Source organism: Vigna radiata, chromosome 1 (genome assembly GCF_000741045.1).
Source record: "Vigna radiata var. radiata cultivar VC1973A chromosome 1, Vradiata_ver6, whole genome shotgun sequence".
NCBI lineage: Eukaryota > Viridiplantae > Streptophyta > Magnoliopsida > Fabales > Fabaceae > Vigna > Vigna radiata.
Window position 1 is genome coordinate 22,796,480 of NC_028351.1, and position 15,511 is coordinate 22,811,990.

Consider the following 15,511-nt stretch of genomic DNA (forward strand, 5'->3'; position numbering starts at 1 on the left):
AGTTGTTTAAAAAAACTGTCAGGGAACCTTAATTATATTGCAATTACCAGATTAATAGTCTATGATTCTATTATTTTGTCATTGGGAGAGTTTAGGATTTGACCTCACTCATGCTAAAAGCCCTCTATATTTTGGCTGAAACAGAATCCTAAATTAGTTTTAATTCCATTCTTGTGCAGCCCTGGGATCAAAAACAGAAAATGTAATCATTCCAAACCGAACTAAAAATCTTAAAACTAGTATTTTAATATTCATATTAATAGTCAATTACATTTTAATCAGTATAAAATATAAAAAAAACTGTGTCCAGTGCAAATGCACTTTTCTTTCTCTTAAGTTATAATAAGTGCATGTCTGGAATGTGCTTAAGTGAAAGATGATCTAACACACGCACCACTTCCCAAAGTCTGATTTTGTGGAGTAGTTTTAGAGATCCAGACTAAGTTAGAAAATAACTTACGTGATACTAATTTAGAAAATAATTTACATGATATAAACTTTGTTATCTACTGTTGTTTTCTGATTTCACTTTTACTCAACTGTTGAGATAATATTTGGCTTTACATCATATATATTTACTACATGTTATTATTTTCATTAACATGCAATTTGAAGAATATGACATAAGGATTTGTTGTTCATGGATCATTTATGGTGGCTAAAGCTATTATTGTATATTTAATGGTTTTTTGTCTTAAATGGACAGGTATGGAGAGACCAAATGCTACTTTAGCATATGTGGTGCAGTCCCTAGAGTTCAGTTTGAAGATAGTGTGTTATTAAAGGTATACAAAATGTTTATGGTGCTTTTCATTTGTTATTGTTTTTCCTTTCCCAAAAGGATGTGTTGGCACACTAATAGTATATATAGTTATTTGACACCTCTCCTTAGAAAAGTTATAAGTTATTATAGTCATTGTTTTTGGATTTACTATGTAATATAAGGAATGATTAAATATGTGAATCTAACATGTGCAAGTTATTGGTTCATGTTAGTTTATGGTCATAAAAGGAATAGATAATTAGGATAATATTTTTTTTATAAAACAATAAAGTTACATACGGATTTTTCCGTATGTATTTTTTTTAATTATATACATATTTTATATACGAATTTTCCGTATATAACTTACCTACGACAGTTTTATATACGGATTTTTGGTCATATGTAATTCGTATATAATCAAATTTTATATACGGATTTTGAGTCTTATATACAGATTTTGGCTGTAGATAATGAAGATTTTTCTTATAATGGCATTTGGTAAGGAAAGTGTAATTTTTTTAGGCTTCATAGTCAATAAGCATGGAGTCCATGCTGATCCCACCAAGGTGAAGGCCATTCAAGAGTGGCCAACTCCCCAAAATGTAGGAGAGGTTAGGAGTTTTCATGGCTTAGCTTCCGTTTATAGGAGATTTGTGCCTAACTTCTCTAGCATAGCATCACCACTTAATGAGTTGGTGAAGAAAGATGTTAAGTTTGAGTGGGGGAGAAACAAGAGTTAGCTTTCAATCAACTCAAGGAAAAACTCACCAATGCATCCATTCTAGCTCTTCCAAATTTTTCCAAAACATTTGAGGTAGAATGTGATGCAAGTGGTGTAGGAATAGGTGGAGTATTGTTACAAGAGGGGCACCCAATTGCTTACTTTAGTGAAAAACTCAATGGTGCCACTCTTAACTACCCCACTTATGACAAGGAGATGTATGCCTTGGTTAGGTCCCTTCAAACTTGGGAGCATTATCTAGTCTCTAAAGAGTTTGTTATACATAGTGATCATGAATCACTCAAGTATTTGAGGGGACAACATAAGTTGAATAAAAGACATGCAAGATAGATGGAATATTTAGAACAATTTCCCTATGTGATTAAGTACAAGAAGGGCAAAACTAATGTGGTTGCGGATGCTCTCTCTAGGAGGCGCAATCTCTTTTCAAAACTTGGTTCCCACATTCTTGGATTTGAACACATGGGTGAAATGTATGAACAAGATGATTTCTTTTAATCCATCTTTGCAACTTGTCAAAAGAGGGCTCAAGGGGGATTCTATGTGTCCAAAGGTTACCTTTTTAAGGAGGGAAAATTATGTGTGCCTCAAGGATCCCATAGGAAACTCCTCATCAAGGAGTCACATGAGGGAGGTCTCATGGGCCATTTTGGAGTGGATATGACTCTTATCATCCTTCAAGAAAGATATTTTTGGCCACACATGAGAAAGGATGTACAAAGGCATTGTCATAAATGCATTGCATGTTTACAAGCTAAGGCCAAAACAATGCCCCATGGCTTATACACCCCCCTCCCCATTGCTTAATCTCCATGGGAGGACATTAACATGGATTTTATCCTTGGTCTACCCAAAACTCAAAGGGGATTTGATTCCATCTTTGTGGTAGTGGATAGGTTTAGCAAGATGGCTCATTTCATCCCATGCCACAAAGTTGATGATGTTAGCTTCATTGTCAAACTCTTCTTTAGAGATGTGGTTAAGCTACATGGTGTTCCTAAAACTATAGTATCGGATAGAGATACTAAGTTTCTAAGCCATTTTTGGAAAACTCTTTGGTCAAGGCTAGGAACCAAGCTTCATTTTTCAACCTCTAGTCATCCACAAACAGATGGCCAAACCGAGGTTGTTAATAGAACCTTGGGCACCATGTTAAGAGCAATTCTTAAGGCAACCACAAATCTTGGGATGAGTACCTTCCCCACATTGAATTTGCATACAATAGAGTGGTTCACAAGACCACCAAGATGTCTCCCTTTGAGGTTGTGTATGGCTTCAACCCAATCACTCCCTTAGACCTCACACCTCTCCCAAATCCTAGTGAATTCATTCATAAGGAAGGGGTATCTAGGTCCGAGTTTGTGAAGAAGTTACATGAAAAGTTTAAGTCCAATATACAACAACAAACCGAGAGATATACTAGGTATAATAATAAGGGCAAGAAGGAAGTGGTTTTTGAAGTAGGAGATTGGGTTTGGCTCCATTTAAGCAAAGATAGATTTCCTAAAAAAAGGAGATCCAAACTCAATTCTCATGGTGATGGACCTTTTAGGGTACTCCAAAGGGTCAACAATAATGCATATAGGTTAGAATTACTAAGTGAGTATGATGTGAGTGATACATTCAATGTTTGTGATCTAACCCCTTTTGTAGGATGATGGCAACCATTTCACCAAAGGTCCTATCACAAGAAGCATGGCCAAACAAATACAAGAAGAGTCAAACAAAGAAGGTGAAGTCAAAGTCAAACTTTTCTTTTCATGGGCCATCATTGAATAAGTTTTTGGCTTGTATTTGGGCCTAGTAGTGTAGGATTTTATTTGGGCCTTGGGCCTAGTAGTATAGGTTTGAATGGGCCTTGTATTTTGGGCTAAGAAGAATAGGGTTTTGACCAGCAAAGTCAACAAAGGGCCAAGACCCAATGTTGACCTTGCTTGGACTTCTTTTTCTTTAGTGAGTTGACCAAGGGGTCAACTTTTTGGAAAAACTTGGAGGCCAAGGAGTCATTTTCGTCCAAGGCACGTGGAAGCACCCTATTGAAGAGTTTTTCCTCCTAGTTAGTGGCCATGTGTCATTCTAGGAATGGAGAGTTTTTCCATAGGTAGTGGCCACATGTCACCCTCTCATTTGAGAGGACTTTTGCCACTTGTCTCTCTCTTATTGGAGAGGATTTCTCCTTCCTCTCCAAGCAAACCAAGGTGGCTCTTTTAGGTTAAAGTTTCAGCCCATTTTGAGACACCTTAGCCTATAAATAGAGGTGTTCTCCATCATGTAATCACCTTGGAAATTATACTAAAGTTATGTTGCCATTTTGTGCACACAACCTCTTTTAAGGTCACCCTTGGCTAGAGCAACCCAAGTGGCCTCCTCTAGCCACCTTCCTCCAAGAGTTGGCCCAACTTCTCTTAGAGAACCCTAAAATACTTCATCATTCACCATTAAACACATCAAAACCGTGAGCCTTCCATCTTCATCCACCACCATTTCGTAAACCATCATCAAAACCATGAGCATCTTGAGTACATGGCTTGGTTGCTTCTAGATTTGGCTTGTCCTAGCTAGAGCATTGCCATCAATGCTTGTATTGAAATGTGAGATAAAATGTTTTTAATCAATACACATTTCTGAAAGAAAAGATCATAGACACCTTTTGAACTTAGGGTTAAATATGCTTTTAGTCCTTATACTTTGGGGCGATGTTGGTTTTAGTCCCTCTTTCAAACTAAGGTACAATTTAGTCCTTTAACTTTAGAAAACTCTGGTTTTAGTCCTTTTTACCAAATTTTTTTAACTTTATTTGTTGTTTCAAGCACGTTTCATTATAGCATTTGGATTGTTTACACTGTTTAACACATTTTTGCTTCAATGTTAACTGAGAAACACATTTGAAACAACAAATAAAGTTAAAAAAATTTGGTAAAAAGGACTAAAACTAGAGTTTTCTAAAGTTGAAGGACTAAATTATACCTTAGTTTGAAAGACGGACTAAAACCAAAATCGCCCCAAAGTATAGGGACTAAAAACATATTTAACCCTTGAACTTATATCTGTTGTGACAAAGTTCTAGTCTAGTCGAATACACTGTTGATGGATTCGACTATGCTAAAATCTTTGTACAGATTTTATAAACATGTGTTGTGTGAGATTTTGAATTGAAAAGAATTTCAAAGTTATTTTTTATGTGTCAATTGACATTGTGATATGCATATTCGATTATGTTGTTGTTCTGTTTGAAATTATGTTAAGCCTACAAGCTCTAACGACTATATTTTCAAAAGTTAGTTAAAATTGTTTGACTTGGTCAACTGTAATAAATGATTCTTAATTTTGTTGACTAAGGACCCTTTTTGTTGACTGTCTGTTATAACTGTTTTAATACAGTCGACTCCATTAGTAGGCTATTCGACTATGAATCAATATGATGAAACAAAAAACTATAAATAGACAGAACGCAAATTGTTCTGTGACTTTTGTGATCTGACATTTTCATTTTCCTATTTCAGATTCAATTCGTTAGAAGCACCAAGAATTCTCCAAGAAAACGGTGGTGATCTTGCTTGAGAGGAATTCAGAAGGAGAAGTCATCGTTCTCACTGTTTGATCAATATCTGCACAGAGAGGTGCTTCTGGGTTGATCTTGATAGGCTTGGCATCCTATGAAAGACTGTTGGGTTTTGATTGAAGGCTTGGCAACATGTGAAGTATGCTATGATAGGCTTGGCATCCTGTGAAGAGTGTTGGTGACACGTTGAGGATTGTTTGACGTGGGTGCAGATTGCAGGAGAGGGGATTCTTGCTGCAATTCTAGTTTTGTGTGTGCAACTATATTTGGTTTTGGGTTAGAGAGGAGATTTATATTTTTGCGTGGTGCTTCTATAAATTCCTTGTTGTTAAAACCCACAACCATTATAGTGCATTTGCTTCCTGGGTTGGAAGGAAACTAGATGTAGGCATTGTTGGCCGAACCAGTATAAACACAGTGTTTGAATTTTCTAATTCCTACACTCTTTATTTTCCAGTCGACTATATCTGCTAGGCAGTCAACTGCGTTTTTCCGCTGCATTACATTTTCAATAATTTGCATTTCAAGGAAAGATAAAAAGCTTTGAATTTTTCATACCAAGATTGCGAAAAGATTTTAATTTTGAATCAACACCAATTCACCCTCCTCTTGGTGTATAAAGAAGCCTACCTGTTTCATAACACAAAGTTCTAGTCCAATTGAATACACTCTTAATGGATTCGACTATGCTAAAATCTTTGTACATATTTTGTGAACAAGTGTTGTGTGAGATTTTGAGTTGAAAAGAATTTCAAAGTGATTTTTCATGTGTCCATAGACATTGTGAAATGTATATTCGACTGTGTTACTGTTCTGTTTGAAATTTTGTTAAGCCTACAAGCTCCAACGGCTATATTTTCAAAAGTTAGTTAAAATTGCATGACCTGGTCAACTGTAATAAATAAGTCTTGATTTTTTTGAATGAGGAGCCTTTATGTTAACTGTCTGTTATAATTGTTTTAATACAGTCGACTGTATTAGTAGGCTATTCGACTATGAATCATTCTGATGAAACACAAAGCTATAAATAGACAGAACGCGAATTGTTCTGGGACTTTTGTGATCTGACATTTTCATTGCTCCAAGAATTCTCCAAGAAGACGGTGATGATCTTGCTTGAGAGATTTAAAAGGAGAAGTCATTGCTCTTACTGTTTGATCAATATGTGCACAAAGAAGGTGCTTCTGGTTTGATCTTGATAGGCTTGGCATCCTGTGAAGACTGCTATTTTTGACTGAAGGCTTGGCAACCTGTGAAGTCTGCTGTGATAGGCTTGACATCCTGTGAAGAGCACTGGTGACACATTGAGGATTCTTCGACGTGGGTGCAAATTGCAGAAGAGGGGATTCTTGCTACAATTCTGGTTTTGTGTGTGCAGTATTTAGTTTTGGGTTAGAGAGGAGATTTATATTTTTGCGTGGTGCTTCTATAAATTCCTTGTTGTAAAAGCCACGACCATTATAATGCATTTGCTTCTTGGGTTGGAAGGACACTGGATGTAGGCATTGTTGGCCGAACCAGTATAAACACAGTGCTTGAATTTTCTCATCCCTACACTCTTTATTTTCCAGTCGACTATATCTGCTAGGCAGTCAACTGCGTTTTTCCGCTACATTAAATTTTCAATAACTTGCATTTCAAGGAAAGATCAAAAGCTTTGAGTTTTTCATACCAAGATTGTGAAACAATTTTAATTTTGAATTAACACAATTCACCCCCCTCTTGGTGTAAAAAGAAGCCAACCTATTTCATAACAATTGGCACCAGAGCTGGTTTTCATAAGATATTTGAAAATTCAGTCGACTCTGTTTTTTATTCTATTCGACTGTAAAACCTGGGGATGGCTTCAAATTTTCAAACTTTTGGTGAAGGTGCTTCAACAAACAGACCACCTCTGTTTGCTGGTGTAAATTATCCTTTTTGAAAAATTCGCATGCAGATCTTTCTTGAATTGTAAGATAAAGGAATTTTGGATGCTACTTTAAATGGTCCATTTGTTCTTATAAAAACTGTTGATAGCAAAACTGTTTTGAAACCTTTTACTAAGTGGACTGCTGATGAAAATAGAAAAGCTCAGTATGATGTTAAAGCTAGGATTATTATTGCCTCTGCACTAACTATTGATGAATTTTTTAGGATATCCCAATGCAAGTCTGCAAAGGAAATGTGGGATGTTCTAGAGGTAACACTTGAAGGTACAGATGAAGTCAAGAGAGCTAGGAAGAATTCGTTGATACAAGAATATAAGTTGTTCAGAATGAAAGCTGGTAAAAGCATTTATGATGTCCAGAAATGGTTCACTCATATCGTAAATCACCTGATGGATCTTGGCAAAGTCTTTGACAAAGAAGAGATCAACATAAAGATTTTGAAAAGTCTGAACAGGAACTGGCAACCAAAAGTCACTGCAATATCTGAATCCAAAGATCTTACAATGATGAATATGGCTACCTTGTTTGGCAAGTTACGGGAACATGAGTTAGAACTTGGTAGACTGAAGGATGAAGAGGAGATTGAAGAAAAGAAGTCCATAGCTCTGAAAGCTGCAAGCAAGAACATCACAGAAACCGATATGGACGACAAAGAATTGATGACCTTGATGGTAAGAAAATTTAGTCGACTTATACAAAAAGAAAAGCTTCAGCACAAATGTTGTCCAGTGCTATGAATGTGGAAAAGAAGGTCACATCAAGCCTGAATGCCCTGAATTACAGAATAAGCATAAAGGGAAGAAGAGATCTCCTCAAGGCAAAAACATGAGAAAGAAAGGAGCTTACATTGCTTGGAAAAACTCGCTCTGGTTGACTTTTCAACATTGACTGTTGACTTTTCTTGTTGATTGGTTGACTTTTCTGCATTCTGGTTGACTTTTTTGCACTCCAACCATTTGATACGTCAACTCTTCTTTCAAATTGTTCCAATAACTTTCAAAAATTAAGGGAATTTAGTAGTAAAATCATAAAGCATATCCTCAACTCTTTTATTCATAAAACTAAAGCAAAATCATGAGTCAAAGCAAGTTTCTAAGTCAAAAAGGGTGCATTAAGTATCAAATTTAAGTATAAAAATAACGGTTTTTGAACTGTTATCATAACCCCAAACTTAGGACTTTGCTTGTCCTGAAGCAAAATGTAACTTGGCCTTCATATACTACAACGTCTACCACATCAAAAAACATTTTTCTCTAAGACAAGTAAATCACTCATGTATGGCTATCATAGAAGATCAGTCAAGAAATAATGATGTCTTAGCAGATTAAGCTTCAATTATGGTGCTCACATAACAATGAATATACAACAGATGCAAAAAGATGAGTGATCAATAGCTAGGCAAAAATGTTTCTCTTTAATGCATGGAACCATTCCTCACCAAAGGTAGTGTTTCACTCAAGCACTCAAAAGTGTATAACTTAAGCCCTTAAAAGTGTTTCGCTCAAACTCAAAGGTGTATAGTGAGGTGTTGATGTCTCTTTCACTCTACTATAACAATGTCATATAAATCAACTTTGCCATTCATTTAAGCACATCAAAACACATTCGCAAGCAAGTTATCATCACAAGGTCTTTCCAGGGCTTGTAACGTGGTTGGGCTAAGAAGAACATTGGTTTTTCTGGATCACAAAATCCTTGAGTTAAGAGAGTCATTCACAAATTTTTCATTCAAGCACAATCTCTCTTTAAACAAACCAATCTCACTTTTCGAGACTTTCCCCTTTTTGCATTGAGCTTTTCTTTCTTTTTCATTCATCTTTTCTTTTTGCTTTTCATACTTGCTCAACACTTAGCTCAATGCCTATTTTCTTAATTTTTCAAATTTCCCAACAACCCCAAACTTGAACCTTTATCAATACCATACAAATATTCTCAACTCAACTCAAGGTAAAGATTTCAAAAGGGATTTTTTTTTTTCAGAAATTTAGGCTTAAGGTTCAAAGGATAGAACAAACATTGTTCTTTTGTTGGGTTTGAAAATTGCATTGGCTTATATGGGAGAAGAACAAATGGCCTTGATCATATCACACATGCAAGCAAATAGTTCGATATAAAAACTTAGGCAAAATCAACTATGATTCCAAAGCAATAGCATTTAATCAATAAAACTCTGGAGCCCAATTTCTCACAGGTTAACTCAAGTTCCATAATTTAATATACATCCTCCCAAGCATATCAATCACAATTGAAACCATGCATTTGTTTTAAGAATTATGAGCAACCACTATTTGTGCTTAATAGCTAATTCAAACATTAACTCAATCATGCATTTAAAAACCATAGAGCAACACAAGACACTATTACTCATCACAAAATATTTTATCAACCATTGTAGAACTACTCTTTCAACCAAGCACATAGCTTATTAAAAAATAAATAAACAAAATTCAAACAAACATAAAAATAAAACAAATCTTGATATCATAGCATTCGTCAGTAGATGTTATCTTTCATCATTAGCCTCTTCTATAACAGTATCCATCAGTAGATACTGTCATCTAAATCTTCATCATCATAGCATCCATTAGTAGATGGTTTAACCTAGTAGGATTCATTAATAAATGTTGTCAGTAACATCCATTAGTAGATGTCTAATCACATAACATCCATTAGTAGATGCTAATCTATCTTATCTTCATTGGCATCCATCAGTAGACGCCAATCTTCCTCATCTTCATCAACATCCATCAGTAAATGCTTAATCACATAACATAGCATTCATCAGTAGATGTTATCCANCATCCATCAATAGATGTTGTCCTTTCTGCAAAACAAAATCAAATCCAAACCACACAAATAATTAATTAAAAAGAAAAAGTTAGAAACTGGGTTGCCTCCCAACAAGCGCTTCTTTAACGTCACTAGCTTGACCCAATTAAGCCTAATCCGGATTTTTGATGTTGGTGGTGCTCCTTCCTTCATGACACCAACAATTTTCTTGTCACCAACTCTAAGGATCCTCAATCTATGGAACTTCTTTTGCTTTGATAGTCTTGACAACCCATAACCTATTCTTGAATTTCACTGGTGTGCCAGGTTTAGGTTCATCACTTTTCTCATCAAGGTGTTGGTGAACCAATTCTCCTTTCTTATCTGTCTTCTTCATTATTTGTCTTCTTCATCTACCATTGACAATCTTCTCTACTTCCAAACATAAAAAGAGAGGTCTTGATGATCTTGTGCTCCTTGTAACACCCCGACAACTTACAGGGACTGCTGACTATCCCCACACATCAACACGAGGCTTTCCAGTGTGCTTTGTCCTCACTCACACACTTTCCGAGAAAACTTCCCGGAAGGTCACCCATCCCATAATTACTCTAGGCTAAGCACGCTTAACCATGGAGTTCTTATGAGTTAGGCTACCGAAAAACAAATGCATTTGTTGATATGAGTAGCCAAATCAATTCCTTTAAGTTATCCTTCAACCGTATAGTCCTATACCTATACAGTCTCTAGATCCCTCTCATTCCGGTGTATGTTCGATTCGTCCATGTACCCCAAACCTGGTTGGCACTTGTCAGTAAGTGCACTGCCTTCCACCACCCATCAGTAGGTGTACCATCCGTATATCCTTCAGTGAATACCAAAAATTTAGCATCCCTCAGTAGATGCTACCCAAGAATTTTTCACAAAATTCGAAAAAGTACAAGTTCCAACAAAGAATAAAACAAAAATCGAAAAAGAAAATTGTTCATAAAAATACAAAATTTGATTTTCAACAAATTCAGCTTTTCTTCTTCACGTTGGGATCTTCCTCATCCCACCAACTCACTTTTCTTCAGTATACCTTCTTGGTCACTTTTGAATATGGTCTTTGAATCTCCACCATTCCTTTTTCCTTCAGCTNCTTTACCATCCATTCCTTTCTCTTAAATCTCACTTTGCTTCCCGGTAGAAGTGGATCTTCTTTTGGTTCTGGGTGAATGGTTCTTCTCCCTTTATCCTCAGGTACCTGCAAAACACAACAGCTGTCATACTGAAAATTAATACCTGTGGATTTGTCTTCCTCTGCAGCTTCACTTCTGGCTCTTTTATACTTGACTTTTCTAACTGCCCTCTATACAGTTTCTTTAGAGCCATAAAGCAGTACTCGATCATAATCTTTTAATTTTATTCCTCCATCATGGATATGTATAACCATCTTGGAGGTTCGCATGAACGGTCTTCCCAGAATTAATGAATTTTTTTCTTCATTAGCCATATCCACAACTATAAAGTCAATCAAAAACTCCAACTCGTCAATCCGCACAATTGCATCTTCTACCATCCCAACAGGTTTCTTCATAGATTCATCTGCTACTGTCAAGATCACCTTGGTAGGCTTCAATTTTACTCATTTTATCTTCTTGAAATCACTAAGAGGCATCAAAATAATGCTTGATCCTGAATAAATCAAAGCCTCTCCTAGATCCACATTATGGATAACACAAGGAAGGCTCAAAGCTCCTGAATCCTCTAGTTTTTGTGGATGATTCTTCTTCCTGGGTTTCACCCACTGCTCCTGATTTTCTTCATAGCACAAATCAAGTAACCTCTCCAGATAGTATTTGATCTTGTCATCACATTCAGGAGTTTGTGAAGATGTTATAGGATTAAGAGGTGCCTCCTTAAGAATTTTGCGGACTGATTCTTTAATTTCTTCCTTCTCCTTTTCTCTTTCTGATTTCTTCCTTTCGCTTCTTTTATGTTTATTACTCATCCTTTCCTCCTCTTTGTCATCGCTGCTGCTAATCTCAATTGTTTCTTCTTCTAATCTCCTTTTTCCTCTTGTTCCAACAACTTTGCATTCATCTTTTGGGTTAACATCAGTATTAGCCCGAAATTGATGCTTCTCTGTGGTTTCAACCCTTTTAGACAGCTGTCCTATTTGTGTCTCTAGTGATCTAAAAGTTGCCTGACCACTTGCTTGTTGAGATTCATAGACCTTAAAAAATTTATCAAACCTGTCAGTCAATTCTCTGATTGTCTCAGTTAATCTGCTTAATTGCTGCCATAAGGGAGAAGGTTGCTGCCGGAAGTGACCTTCTTGTCCAGAAGAAGAATTCTGACTTTGCCCGATACCTGGATGATTTTTCCAACTTTGGTTAGAATCACCTTGGTTGAAAGTTCCTTGTTTGTACTGAAATTGGGCCCGCATATAATTCACGTCCTGTTGCATTTCCTTTGTAAAAGAACATTGACCATTAATATGGTCACCACCGCACAAATCGCATAATTGTTGAGCCTGAGAAATATTTCTGAGCCCCCGAGGAAGTTCAGAAACAACCTTTAGCAACTTGTCCAATTTCTGATTGAGGAGGTGATTTTTTGCTGCTGCTGCGTCTTCAGTGGGGAGATGTAAAAGTCCTCCTTTTTGCGTGCCTCTTTCACTTTGCAACACTTCATTAAGAGCCATCTCTTCAATTAAGTTGTACGCCTCATCTTCTGTTTTTCTGTTAATGTTACCTCCAACCGAGGCATCTATCATCATTTTGGTCTGAGCGCGCAAACCTCCAAGGAATGCCAGCAAGTATGAAGCTTTATCAAACCCATGAACTGGGGTTGCTCTCAACAATCCTTTGAATCTATCCCATGCTTGCCCCAGTGTTTCTTCCATTCCTTGTTTAAATGAAGAGATTTCTAATTTCCCTTGATTGATCTTTGGAGGTGGGAAGAATTTAGTAATAAACTGTTGGACCACCGCTTCCCACGTCCTGAACGTTCCCTCCGGGAAAGAATTCAACCAGTCTTTTGCATTTCCTCCCAGTGAGAAAGGAAACAAGATAAGTTTGATTCTATTGTCTGTCACTCCAGTTATCTTCACTGTGTTGCAAATTTCTCCAAAGACTGTCAAATGCTTGTAAGGATTTTCATTTGACAACCCATGGAATTGGTTGTTCTGGACTAACTGGATAAGTGTCGGACTCATCACCATGTTGGTTGTATTGTCTGTTGGCACTGTGTCGCAACCGAAAAATCGCGACGGGACGACGACGATTCAAAAAAAGAAAACGATTTTAAAAAAAAGATTTTGGAGTCGCCACCATAGTTTATTCTGGAAAACTACGAAAAAACCATAAAATGATAAGGCACGGTCCACGAAAACCAAAGATTGGGTTCGGGAGTCGGTTACGTGTAGGGAAGGTATTAGCACCCTACAACGCCTGCCCGAAGGCAGTACCTTTAATCAAATGCGCGAATTTAACGTGGTTTGCAAAATTTCTAATTTCCCCTAAAAATAAAACTCTAAAGAAAACACAATATTTTTTTGTGTTTTTTGTGCCCAACAAGGATTGACCTTGCTCCTACTATCCTCAGTTGGACTGAGAAATCAGGGTTACGTAGTTCTTTGAATCGTTTGGGTGATTGTTTGAAAACATGATGTTTTATATTTTTGTTGATTTTTTTTGAAAGAAGAAGAAAAAGGTTTTCGACACAAGGCTGACGCGGATGATCGCACGTGTGCTTAAACCTCTTAAAATATTTTTGTATTTTTTGAAAGAAGGAGGAAAAGGTTTTAACACAAGGCTGACGCAACTGGTCGCACGTGTGCTTAAACCTTTTAAAATATTTTTGTTATTTTTGAAAGAAGGAGGAAAAGGGTTTTAACACAAGGCTGACGCGAATGGTCGCACGTGTGCTTAAACCTTTTGAAATATTTTGTTATTTTTTGAAAGAAGGAGGAAAAGGTTTTAACACAAGGCTGACGCGAATGGTCGCACGTGTGCTTAAACCTTTTAAAATATTTTTGTATTTTTTGAAAGAAGGGGGAAAATGTTTTAACACAAGGCTGACGCGAATGGTCGCACGTGTGCTTAAACCTTTTAAAATATTTTTTGTTGATTTTTAATATTTATTTAAAAGTAAGTAAAATAAAACAAATAGGTAAAAGGCTAAATAAAATAAAAAGTAGAAAAATATAAATAAACTAAATAAAAAGTAAAAGTAAATAAACTAAAGGTCAAATGATGAAGCATATAAGTAAAAGGTGTGATGGTGTTTAGATAAGAAAAGGGGTGTCTAAACCACTTTAAGAAAAATTGATTGGGCCTAAACCCAAGTGACCAGGGGTGCAACTTAGTATAAACAGGGGAGCAGAAAAGGGTTTTTGTTTGTTTTTTTTACTTGGCCCAGTGGCCCAAGCAGAATATGAAGGGTGCTGCGTATGGAAGCAAAGGGGGTGCGAAAACGAAGTTGTTTTTCTATTGCTTTTGGGTTTGGCCCAGCGGCCCAGGCGTCTCACCCCAAATTCAGAAATTAGGGGTTCAGATTGCTTCCCTCATTCCCATCATTCACGCTTCCTAAACACCAGAGACCTAGGTCCCCTTCTTTCTCCCTACCGGCTCACCACTGCTCTTACCAGAACCGGTCACTACGTAGCCACCTTCCACTTGGCATTGCTGGCGACCAGACACACCAGCGGAACCACAGCTAGCCATAGCATCGGTTTCACTCTCGAAACCCAACCCCGCACACGAGAGAGAGGCCTTCACCATCTGCGACTCGCCCCTGTGGCCACCGTCAACAGCTTTGCCGGCGACGACAAACGCCATCGGAACTGCGGCTGGCCGCGACATTGTGCCCTTTCTCCAAGCCTGAGTTCACGCGCGAGAGGGAGACATCCTCGCTATGTATGATTTGTCCTTGAGGCTGCCGTTGGCGAAACTGCTGCCGTTAGAGAAGCTGGACATGGCTGTGGTTGTTCGACCAGGGTCGCGCTTTCTCCCTCGCCGTCGCCAAACTTGTCGCCGTCAATTCCACTCCTCTGCCCCTTTGTCTCTATACTTTGATTGGGTTCAGCTATAAGGGTTAGAGAAGATGAGTCACGGGATTAGCAAGAGGCCGTGCTCGAAGGGTTCACGCCTTGTGTGAATCCAGTGCCTGGGTCCCTCGCCAGTGAAGATGAAGACACTGTTTTGTTCATTTTTTCTATTGTATTTTTCTGGTGAATACGCAGTTTAATGGTTCAAGCTCATTGTTGATGATTGGGGATGGACAGAGGCGTGGGGGGTCTTAGTTTGTGGTTGCTGGAAATTGGTTCTTGTTCTTGGTGGTTGTTTTTTTTTTAATTTTGTGGTTTTGTGCAGTGCAGGTTGAGGAGGTTTAGGATGATGGTGTTGGGATCATATTGGGTTGGCTTGGTCTTTTCTTTTTTTTAAAATGCAGGACCTATGAACGTGGTTTGACAAGAGTGGCAAAAAAGGGATATTTAGTGGTAGAAACATGTAAAGGAAGCCATTCAGCNGCGGAGGAATCAAGGAGTGGATATGGGTTGATGGTCGTGCTCGGTAACAATGGAGACTAATGGAGGTTATTATAGAAGGCAAAGGTGATGGTGATTGAACACATATNGGTTTCAAGTTTAAGATGGAATATGGTTGCAGATTGGATGGTGATGGAGAATGGGAAAGACTTATGCCACAAAATCACATACAAATATCCATCACATAGCAGGAATGTATTCATCA

The 15,511-nt window shown here is 37.5% G+C and overlaps 1 pseudogene; it reads left to right on the top strand.

Moving 5' to 3' along the window:
* Positions 1-12,152, top strand: part of LOC106759595 — a 25,094-nt pseudogene extending 12,942 nt beyond the window's left edge.
* Positions 12,153-15,511: the final 3,359 nt, after the last annotated feature.